Source organism: Passer domesticus, chromosome 1 (assembly GCF_036417665.1).
Source record: "Passer domesticus isolate bPasDom1 chromosome 1, bPasDom1.hap1, whole genome shotgun sequence".
Lineage (NCBI taxonomy): Eukaryota > Metazoa > Chordata > Aves > Passeriformes > Passeridae > Passer > Passer domesticus.
In genome coordinates this window covers 41,269,407-41,280,967 of record NC_087474.1, presented here as the reverse complement: position 1 = coordinate 41,280,967, position 11,561 = coordinate 41,269,407, and the positions used below count along the sequence as shown (strand labels likewise).

The 11,561-nt window shown below is 46.6% G+C and overlaps 1 long non-coding RNA gene across 1 annotated transcript; it reads left to right on the top strand.

Moving 5' to 3' along the window:
• Positions 1–4,519: 4,519 nt before the first annotated feature.
• On the top strand, positions 4,520–11,320 carry LOC135287834 (uncharacterized). The gene is made up of 3 exons (XR_010351320.1): positions 4,520–4,899; positions 10,206–10,324; positions 10,983–11,320. It is a non-coding gene; the product is annotated as an uncharacterized LOC135287834 (long non-coding RNA).
• The last annotated feature ends 241 nt before the right edge of the window (positions 11,321–11,561 follow it).

Sequence of the window (11,561 nt, the reverse complement as noted above, 5' to 3'; positions counted from 1 at the left end):
TGTAAGGAAAGGAGAGTGTGGCAAGTCACCTCCACTGACCTAAGGCACAGCCAGGTCCCCTCTCTGGACCACAGACAAAAAATACCCATGGATTTGAGAAGGGAACCCCAACCCATGGTGAGGAATTAATATCGTACTATGGAAAATAGAAATAATTACGTTGCAGCAGGTCTGAAGTTTCATGGCAATGGTACATGCTGTAAATATACAGCACTGCAGGATAATTATCCTGGTTCTCAACTCTCTTCAAACTAGACCCCTGTTAACCTTGTCCTTAGCTCTCTCAGAATTAAAATCCTAAGGTAATTCATCACAGAATTTCTTGGTAACTTCAAAAAATAATTGCTAAGTAGTTTTCAAGCACATAAAATTACCACACCCAATTAATCTTATCATGAGTCTTAAAAACCAGGTTGCTAAATGGGCCTTAGATCTAAATAAACTCTTGTGTGTGTGTATATATATGTGTGTGTGTGTGTGTGTGTGTGTGTACACGTGCATGTGTGTGAGTGTGTATTGGAAAGGAGGAGAGCAGCTCTCAGAAATGCCTCTTTCTGTGTCACCTGCTTTGTTCTCTAATTAGGCATTTGTAGAAATATTACCCTGGCTACTGCACAGTCCCTAAATTCACATACGTGATCACCACTATCCAGATCTTTGTAACTATTTAAAGTGAAGTTTTTCACAGAAAACCAATTGTACAAACAACACCATATTGCACGGTGTTTATTTTCTTTCACAGGCTTCCAGAGCAAATGTTCTTCAGCTCCAAACAAGAGGAATAGCTTGCTTTCTTTTTTTGTCTGTGCTGCAAAATCAACCTGAGATATGAAACCTCAGCTGTTTTCTCCTCCTGGCTTTTATACTCCTCTCAGTGAACGGAAACAAGGATTAGAAGAGTCTGCCCAATCTTTGCTACCCTGAAAGATTAAGCAAATTAATTCAGCCACGTTCTGATTCATGTCGACACTCCTGAACATCGGTAATAAAACAGCAGAAAGGCTCATTCCTTCTGTATGTGTGTGAATTGGGAGGGTTTGGTCCTTCTGAGGGAGGATACAAAGCACATTGCTGGCTTGAAGTACCTTCCTTGTGGCCTCAGCAGTGCTGGGTGGGAATTTCATCAGCAGGAGGTCCCATCCCTCCTGCGGACACAGACCCAGGCTCCACTGAGCCACACTGGCTGTGGTGGCACGCTGAATGTATGGATGCTCCTGTGTGGAACATCCACCCACACCTGCTGTTCCCATGGGACAAGGTCCTTGCCAGGGCCACTGCAGAGTCCACCTTTGAGGGCTAATAACAGCACGGACCTTATAAGCTGCTTGAGGATAACATGCAGCGTGCAGCTCATAAATAAAAATAATTTTTGCCACAAAGGTCTGTATCTGCCCACTGGTAGGTTCTGGCACCTGAGGCCTGTGGTGCTCAAGGAAGGTGTTGGAATAATATGATGGGTAACTGGAGTCATCCAAGGTGACAAAATTCCCGCCCAACAATTTGCCACGGCTATAATCTGAAGATATTTCCTTTGAAGTGAAGACCCCCACAGGGACCCAAACACTCCATTCAGAAACCTCAAAGCAAGAGGAGTGGAAGCAGCCTGTGGTCTTCCAAACTGAGCATGTCCTTTAGGCTTTAAATGCATTTTACAGAAATTATTAAAAATAACTTGCTAAAATGGACAGGGAGCAAGATTCACGGTATGAAATTTGAGAAAAAATGTATAAAATCTTATAGAAAGAGAAAGATATTTTCCTCTCCTGCACTGTGCAGCTTTGCATTTACATACAAGGTTGAATCTGCAATTTCCTGCTGTTTCTCCTTTCTTCTGATAAATATTCTTAAAGAGAAGTGCCAGGAACGTTGCCAGCCAGGCAAATGTACTGCGAGGCGTTATTTGTAATGCTGCTCCCCAACCCCTGCAGACAGCTGTGTCCCCTGCCTTCTCGCCCTTGCAGGGCTTGTGCCTGAGGAATACCTGTCCTTGGATGCTGCTGCTCTGCTGTGCCTGACATCTGGGCTCCCTGTCCCATCTCTGGGACAACCCTGTTGCCTTCTCTGCATGGGAATAAAGCCCAATCTTCCCTTGAATCTGAGTCTCTGGGAAAACATTGCTGAAAACTCTGTGTGAGCAGCTCCTTCCCAACCGGAGGAACGGATGCAACCCTGGGACCAGACTGCTGCAAGCAGCAGGAATTGTGGACATGTTAATGGGATATAACCATGGCACTGAGCCACTTTGGACCCTTCTCTGATTCCTCCCTAAGTTACAGCAAATTCAGCTGGTTCTCAGAGCTACGCTTTATCTCCCCTTTGGGAGGTTTCTGGGTCAGCTGTATTAAAATGCATTTATTCTTAAGGGGGTCAGTAATCTGACACAATAGTGATGTACGAGTGAATGGGGAGAATACATAAATTTCTAACTGTGCAGAAAGAAGAATCCCGGAGTTTTGCTATCTGTAAAAACGGAGCATGGGATCTGTCACTTCATGTCACGACAGCCAAATTAAACAAATGCAAGATGACAGGAGGAAAAGAAACAAAGGACTTCTATCCAATTACTTCCAGAAGCATATTAAATTATGAGGGCACTTGCTTTTGTGTTAGCAAATAAGTATTTAAATGGACCTAAAATTCTTTGTATTCTGAAACTTGGGTTTATCTGCATAGGAGAAATGCATGCTGTGGACACTTGCTCCTGAAAAGGAAATGGAGGACAGAGAGCACCTTTGCCAGAGGCTGTAGGTTGTCATGTGGGGGTTCCATGGCCAGGAACGGTGCTGAGAAGAGTGGTAGAGGCAGTGAGAACACCTGGGCATCTAGTTTTGGATGCCTCCATCACCACTGCTGAACCAGCTACTTGAGGGTATCACAGGAGCCCCTGAGATGAAGACACCAAGCAATAGCTTAAGTTTTCTTTTCACAGCAAGAGACAGACACAGAAATGTAAGCCACATTTAGGTCATTTGAAAGTCCAGCCTGACTAGGAAAAGGTGAGCATGGACCTGCCGCTCTGAGATGATCTCAAGATCAAAGAGATTTTTTGACCAAGTCTGTGAAAGCTGGACTTGGTCAATTCAAACATTCCTCATCAGAAATGCGGTGTGGAAAGACACATCCTGGCAACCTCCGGCCTGTCTGATGTGCTGCGCTCTGGCAAGTGGTCAGAGCAGGCTGCAGCAGGGCTGAAATGCGTCACGGTGAAATGGAAGTGTGAGTCAAAGACACTTTCCCCTGAGTGCACACAAGGAAGAGGAAGGTGAAAGTGTCAGAAAACATCAGGACACTCATGAGAGAGAGAAAGCAGACGCTGAAAGACAGCTGTGAGCAGTGACAGACCATGATTAGGTGCTTTCCCAGAGGGCAGGTAGCCACCCACTGCCACAGCCTGGGCACCTGCCTGAGTAACCCCTGCAGGATCCAGCAGGAGATGGCTCCAGCCCGGCTTGCATGGACAAGCCTTGGGAGCCCCAGAGGGAAGGGCAGTACCTGGACCCAGGGGGTCCATGCCAGGACAGGAGTGCAATCCCAGTGAGGTGCATTCCTGAGGGAGCAGAATGACACTGACACAGCTTTTGGGCCATCTCCATCTCCCCCAGCATTAAACAAGGAGGGCAAAAACGAGAGGTGAGGAGGGTGGAGTGGTGGATCAAAGCCCCATATCCCACCCATCTCTGGGCCATCCTGTCCAATGCTTCTCCAGCTATCTGTTTTGCAGGTGGTGCAGGTGCAGTGGTGAGTCCCAGGCAAAGGGAACTCACTCTTGGCCAATGTTTCCCATGCAGGAAATGGGTAGAAAGCCAAGGAGCAGCTTTGACTCTTCTCTGGAGGAGCAGGGAGGGCAGCAGGTAAAGAAGCCAGGGCAGAACACCTGCATCAGACCTCTGCACAGCAGCAAAATTCTAGGCCTATTTAGAAATTGTTCTGCCGTGTTACTTCTACCTGTGCAAGGCCAGGAGCAAGGCCAAGTCCCTCCCTGTTTAAGGAGAGCTGCGAAGAGCCTCTTTGGATCACAAACTGGCATGACCAGACCCTTATATTGTTGAATATTGAGGGAGGGAAGGAGGCAGGGAGGGAGGCAGGGAGGGGAAAAAAAAAGAGAAGGCCAAATTCCTTTGTCACATACCCTGCTCTAAGTCCAGAGTAATTCCATTAAATGTAATGAGCCTCCACACTTCCTTCCCCACTCCCACATGGGAGCAGTCATTTGTTGCTGGCCAATTCCTGCAGCAGCCAATGTCCTTACCTACTGCATTGACAGAATTCTCCTGGCCAGAGAACCACAGAGAGGAGCAAAAGCTGCTGCCTTGCTTGCACTGCCTTCTCCTTCTCCTCTTCCTCTTTGCCCAGGGAGAAGAGAAGCAATGCCTTTCTATTAAGGTGTCTAAAAGCAAACACTAATTTTTCTACACCCAAGCTATCTGTGACTCTCACGGGTGCTGCCAGTCCCAGTTTCCACACCAATTCACCACTCTGCACCATTTTCCTCTCCATCTACCTGAAGGAGGTTCCTCCCCAAAGAAACACAGGCCAGTAGTTCCTTCAGAGCAATGCCAGCAGGATTCTGCAGGCTGGTGGTGGCCAGCTCCACTCAGCTCTCTGGAGCCACAGGCTGGGAAAGCGAGGAAACCGTGGAAAGGTTTTGGCTAAAAGGAGGTGGTGAAGAGAAGAGGTGTAAGAACAGGGAGCAGACCAGTCTGACCTTCCCAAGGCCAGGGGTACATGGGCAGTGCTTCAAGCAACATTCAGTTTCCTAGACCCCAGGCAAAGGCTTTCCTGGCAGCCCAGGTCCCCCCGCTGCAGCCCACACAGCAAGGTGCTGGGCACCAAGATAACAACCAACCTGGCAAGTCCCCTCCAGGTGCAGACACAGAAGACCACGAGCAGCAGATAGAGGTGATTAATCTTCCCACTTTGTGTGCCACAGGCCTGATCCCTGCGGGGCTGGGTGCCTGCAGTCCTCATCACCGGGGGGTTTTATGGAGCTGCACCTCCCAGACAGGAAGTTTGCTCCAGGGAGCCGTGAAGCCATCTATAATAACTGCACGTTGCTATTATTAACCTCAGCACCTGGAGGAGGTGACAGCAAAGGCCTTATGGAGGTGATGAGTAGCTGTATTTAAGCCTATCAGTTTCACCAGAGGAAATTTTGGGGCCTTGACATGAGAGCAAAGCTGCCTTCAGCACCTGGGCCTCCTCTCTGCTTTACTTTCCCAAGCAGGCAAATATTTTCAGGCATGTAAATGAATTCTTTTGTGCTCAATCCCACTACGCATTTAACACAAAGCACCAACACAAAGCAAGGGAGGGAAAGAGGTGAGATGCAATTCCACCCTCCCCCCCAACAGCAGCATTTGAGGAGAAAATCCTCCAGAAAAAAAAAAAAAAAACAAAACAAAACAACCCATGCTCTGCTTTCTTCTGACGGTGCAGGCTGATTTGTGCTGTCTGTAATTGTAATCAAAGTTAATTTAATCCTGGTGTGGAGGTTGCTGAGCAACTGAAGACATTTATCCAGGGGAGACAGGGGCTGTAATCATGTCACCTCCAGTGAAGTTGGTAGGGCAGCCACATAACACTGCTAGAGCCCAGGGCAGGGAGCTGTGGGCCTCGGGAAGACATTGGTATTCATGGAAGGCACAGAAGCCAAGGGAAAAGCCCTAAGGTCACGCCAAAACTGTGCTTTCTTCCGTAGTACAGACAGATTGGATCAGATCTGGAATAAGGCCCCATATGGGCACCCCACATGAAGGCACAACTTCCCAGAGGGTGAGCAGAGAGTGCCTGTCTGGCTTACAGACGTGTGGCTGTAAGCAAAAAGGTGCAGTGCCAGAAAAATGGTCAGTCAAGCCAGTCTGTGTCACAGGCGGCCCGCTGATGCCGCCTTTCCTCAGAAATCCCATTTTTTCCCCCAAGGAGCTACAAGTCCCCTGTCTCAAAGCTGTGCTGTCCCTGCCAGCTTTGGAGGACTCCGGGCTGAGCATCCAGCAGCCAGAGCCCGAGGGAGCCGCCCAGGGAAGGCGCGGAGCTGGCTCCCTGCTTCCAGCTTTGGAGAAGGATGGGAAGCTCCAGCACTGCCGGAGAAGCTCCTCTGAGCTCGCTAAGAGCCTCGCAGGGCCCCTGCTGAGCCATCATGAGGGCCATTTGCCGGTGATGAGGAGATTTCCCGAGGTGGCCCCGGTGGGCACCTGCTGCTGCCGGGCCAGCCTGATTAAGTGGTTCAGCAGGGAAGGAGTGGTCCTGCCATCAGCGCCTCAGCAATCAAGGAGGATTTTTTTTTTCCCCCTCTGCTTTTTCTTTTTTTTTTCTTTATAATTATTATTTTCTCCAGAACCAAAGAGCTTTCGTGACATTTGAAGGCCTGTGGGTGCACCAAGGGCAGGAGGAGGGCAGCAGCCTGCCAGGGAAAAGGACCAAAGTGTGGTGGGATCCCAAGCATGCCAAGTGGCTCCTTACCCAAGCTGTTTCCTCCTGTCAGACCCTTTTCCTTTGGAAAAGTAGGTACTGCAGAGCCACCAGAGTCCATCTCCCGCTGCACTGGCCTGGCTGTCTCTGAAATAGCAGTCGCAGGGGGGGAAATGAAATTATTTTGCTTTTTTAAAAGGCATGCTGGGTTTCTAGCTGAGAGGAGGAGCAGCTTGATGACTTAGGAGGAGATTGTGGCTTTTCAAAGCAGAGCTGTGCTTCAGTATGTTGAAGTGACCAAAAACTTGGATATACGTCAGGAAAAAGACAATGCACTGAGCAGTAACATTGCTGAGTGTCAGACCTTGTGAAACAGTGACAGCTCTAGCCAGCCAAAGCAGGAGAATGGAGCAGGTAAAGCCTAATTCCAAGAAGATTTCCCTAAGAAAGCCTTTTTGACACCAGAAAAGCCGTAGGAATTTATTTAGCCTTTTACTTTGTGCTGCAAAGTTTGCTACCTTTTCCATAATTTTGCTCTTTTTCATAGAATTCTTTAGGATGGAAGAGGCGATTAAGACCACTGAGTCGAACTCTTAACCAGACATTGCCAAGTCCATCACTAATCCATGTTCCTAAGGCTACATCTACACGGCTTTTAAATACCTCCAGGGATGGTGACTCAGCCACTCCCCTGGGCAGCCTGTTCCAAGCCTTGACAGCCCTTTTGGTGAAGAAATTTTTCCTCACATCCAGTGTAAACCTCCTGTGGTGCAACTTGAGGCCATTTCCTCTTGTCCTATCCCTTGTTACCTGAGAGAAGAGACTGACATCACAGCCTCCTTTTAGGTAGTTTTGTGTTGTGCCCAGAATGGGCAAGATTGGATCATTTGTTTTCAGTGCATGACAGCCATCTCTCCTCCTTCATCTCACACCTTTCAGGGAGTAAATGTCGGGGTCGTCTGTTACTTGTCTCTGCCCCAGCACGGGAAAAGGTGGTTCTGGGCAGGCCGCGCTTTGAAGAAGGAGTCTGGACTCTTGCTTTTTCAGTCTTCACTTGTGTTTATTGTTCCTTATCTACAGAGTTTTTCTGTCTGCCCAGCCGAGGTCTGATCAACAAGACAGCCAAGGGCACTCTCTCCCGCCCACGGGGCGGTTGTCTCTTTTATAGTGAAAACTACGTATTAGATATTTACCTTTAATTTCCAATACTTTTCATCCTTGTTGGCAAGCACACTTTCCCTATGAACCAATCCACACATGCCAACATCATCCTGAACATGGATGCCAAGGAGAAGAAAGAAGAAGGACAGGGCATGCCCTAATCCCTCCATCTTGGGACTCCTGACCCCCATGTACAGGATTCCAAACCCCCCTGTACAACATACAAAACCCCCCTGTTCAGTGCATTATAATCTACATTTCACCTAGTGAATATCATCCCCTCACCATTCAAACTTGAAATTCTCTCATCTCCTCACACTCAGGTGTCATTTCTTTAGAAGGATCAAAGTCAAGCCACCAGGCACTTTTGACAACATTCCAGGGCTTCCGAGCCCCCCAAGGGTTGGCTCGGTAGCTCTGGATATCCGGAGTGATGTGCTGAATTCCCACAAGTAAAGGCTGTAAGTGCATGACATACTGGGTATTTACCTGCCCACCACCCACCCCAGCACCCTCCACAATGTGCCCATTCCAGGTGGATGTGGCTCTTCCTCACTGGGGGAGGCTGTGCTTCTGCTTGCCAGCCAGGGTATTTGCCAGTCCCCACTACTCATTTGCTTTTCTTCAAGCACTTGGTGGGGACAGCAACACTGAGAGTTTCCCTGCCCTGGGGAGTGCCAGGGAAGCTTCAGAGTTCTGTGCCAAGCCAGCCAGGAGAAATGCACCAGCCACGCTGTGCTGGGCTCAGGGCATCCAGAGCTGCTCCTCAGGAAACCCTGGACAGGAGGGAAGGGTAAGGCAGTGCTGAGATGTGGTTGTCAAAAAAAAAGAAAAGAGGGTGAGAAAAAACATAAATTAAAAAACATCCTCAGCAATTTTCTTCTGCGAAAATTAAGATGCAGTTTTGATTAAGTCCCATACCTCTTGGGTTGTCCAGGCTTTAGTTTCACACCCCACTTTTGGTCAGTCCTGGTGCCAATGGTTCCGAATATGAGACCCTTTGGAGCAGTTCCTTAAAGGAAATGCAGAGATGAAAAAATGCAATGCATTTAATGAATATTGGAATAATTAATAATGGAAACAAAAATAACCATTAATGCACAACCCTGCACAAGACTGTTTTCCATTTTCTCCAGGAGAAAACTCCTCTGAAGCCCCACCAGCTTTCTGCAATGTTTTTTGGCAGATGGAAATCCAGCAAGGCTCCCATCCTGATCTATTCCTGGGGGGCTGAGGTCTTGCACAGGCCCTACCTGTGCCTCATGGGTGAAGTTTTCCCAAGGGGACTGAGAATACAAGAACTACAGGTGTTTCACCCGGGCAGCAGGCTGGGTATCACAGCCTGTGTGGCACATCCTAAATCTCTTCAGCTCCGTGTTGAGAAGCGAACCAGCCAAAGCATTCCCCTTCCCATGAGGAGATTCAAAGCCAGTCCCCAGGTTTTCAAGTTTACAATTATTTCTGTGTTACAGGCTTTCTTTTCTTCTTCTTCTTTTTTTTTTTTTTATGATAAAGGAAATATTAATTTCATGCTTGGCTTGGTTCTCGAGCAGGAGCATTCTCCCTTCTGCACTTTTCTCTCCACATCAGGAGCTGCTGAGCCATTTCCTCTCCCTGGGGCCATGGGGATGGGCTGCAGACAGAAAGTTTTTATGCTGTGTGGCTGTTTAGCTCCAGCATGGAGGCAACAACCCACCTCCACCTCCAAACCTGACCCCTTGTGCTGACTGGTGACATCCCTGTGCTGGAGCCCACTGTGTAAAATGTTCAGGAGAAATGCAGCATGCCTCAGCTTTGCTTTAAACCATGTTTCCTGTGATAGAATCCAAAGGGTAATTTGATCATCCTAGAATCTGTTTACATTATTTTCTGGGTTTTTTTGTTGTTTTTTTTTTTTTTTCCTGAATAATTGCCTCAAAAATCCTCAAATTTACAGATCTTTGGATGATCCATTTGTAAAAATACATCTATGTTATATACATGCCAATAAAAATTGAATATTTATCTCTTTCTTAGTTTTTCTAAGTGGTGTTTGTTCCTAACACCTTTAAAGCCCTCTGGTTTTCTGAAATTTGTTTCTTTAAGTCAGTGAGTACAGAGAAAGCAAATGCAGAAGCAGCATTTTCAGGAGCTGGCAAGGCTACTAAAGATTTATGCTGACATATACGCTGTGCCTATGGCTGAATTAATAGTGCCGCCGAAGCATTTGTATTTTCTGGGTTTTTTCACTCTGACATTAGAAATGGAAGCACAGCCACACCTGCACACAGGGAGTGTGGATGGAATGTATATGGAATTCATCTGCAATTCTTCCTTGTTTTCTAAATTAGATCACTGTTGAGGTTGCAGATCCAGAAATATCACCCAACTCCCCTTTTTCTCTCCTACGTAGGTGAGGATTTGTCTTTCTGTGGAACTGGTCTTCAGACCAGTTTTACACCAAGATATTTTCATTGTCTTCAGTAAAGTTTATGTTCATTCATCTCAATATATCTGACAGCAGAATCTAGCCCAGACTGAGGAATTTCATTTTTCTCCTAAATATTTTATTGCTTTTTATTTTAATAAAAACTGAACAAGAAATATTTTCTTCCACTGAAAAATATTGAAAAACAATTTTCTTCTTTCACCTCCAGAATTCAGTGTTTTTCAGAGCCAGAATTCAGCTTCCCACACCGCAACGTGAACCACTTGGAGATGTCAAGCAGTCTATTCATTGCTGAGATTGTATTTTGATGCTGCTCAGAGTTCCCAGGTAAGAAAATACATTCAATCATTTATAGCTGTGAACCAGAGCAAAAGACCAGTGCCTTAAAGGGAAAAGAAGGAAGGAAAGAAGAGATGTAGGTTGTTAAGTGAAGGTGGAGAGCAAAACAGATGAAATTGATAAAGTGGAAAGCTATATTATTCACTCCAAAGCTCCATTTAGTCCCTCTGGCCTGGTAGTTTCAGCAAAGTGAAACTCTTGCTGGAATCAATACTGCTATCATTTCACAAAATTACAGTGGTTTGAACAGAAAACTAGTTATAAATCAACTTCGTGCATGGACAGCTGGAGGAAATATTTCTTGCTTTGAAGATTTGGGTGCTTCAAAACTAGTAAAGAGGATCTTGGCTCTCCAAGAATCCATATTTACTGCGTTTCTTGGAAATAGAAGCTGCCGTTGCATATTCAAACAAGTCAAAATAGCAATGTGAAAAAAGGCAGTGCCTTCATTTTAATCAGATGAGAAAAGAGTGTGCTTGATTTCAGTGAAACTTGGGTGTTTTGGAGATGGTCCCATACTCTGGCACTCTCTAGAAGTTCCTTCTTTTTCATATGCCCAGCCTAGATCCCATAGATTTTGAGGGACTTTTGCACCTCACCACTTTCAGCTTAATGACTCATAGATGTATCGATAATGCCTTTCAAGACTTTGCCACAGGAAGATGCCCAGCCCTCAGCTTCCAGAGAAAGGGACTGGACTTGGAGACTGACCTTGTCTTCAGTATTTTAGGAACATGTACTTGAAGATCCTTCAAAGAAAAGCATGAAAAGCACAGCTGATGCCCACCTCAGGAAGGTCTTACTATATTCGTCTGTGTTTTCTTTAATCATTCTGAAATTCAGCATTTTCTGTAGTTCTTGTTTTCCAATAAAGATATGGCAGATAGCAAGAAATTATCTGCGTGGGTGCTGGAAGCTTCAGAGATATAATGCACAGCAGCAAAGAAGGAAAGAGTGTCTCCACATCTAATTCCTTGGTCTGGACAGAATAAATGCCACCCACAGCTCCATGACCATTGACTGGCCAATGCATTAAGCCTGAGGGACTCAGTCATCCCTGCTACTGCTGAAACCCCTTTCCTCTTTTCCCATGAGGCAGAACGGGGTGGCATTGGGAAGGCAGAGGTAGGAAGGGTGCTGGAATGAGGCGGCCCTGCTGGTGAAACCACCCCAAAGCCTGAAAACATCCCAGGTTTCTAAACCACAGCTTCTATCAGAGCTTGTC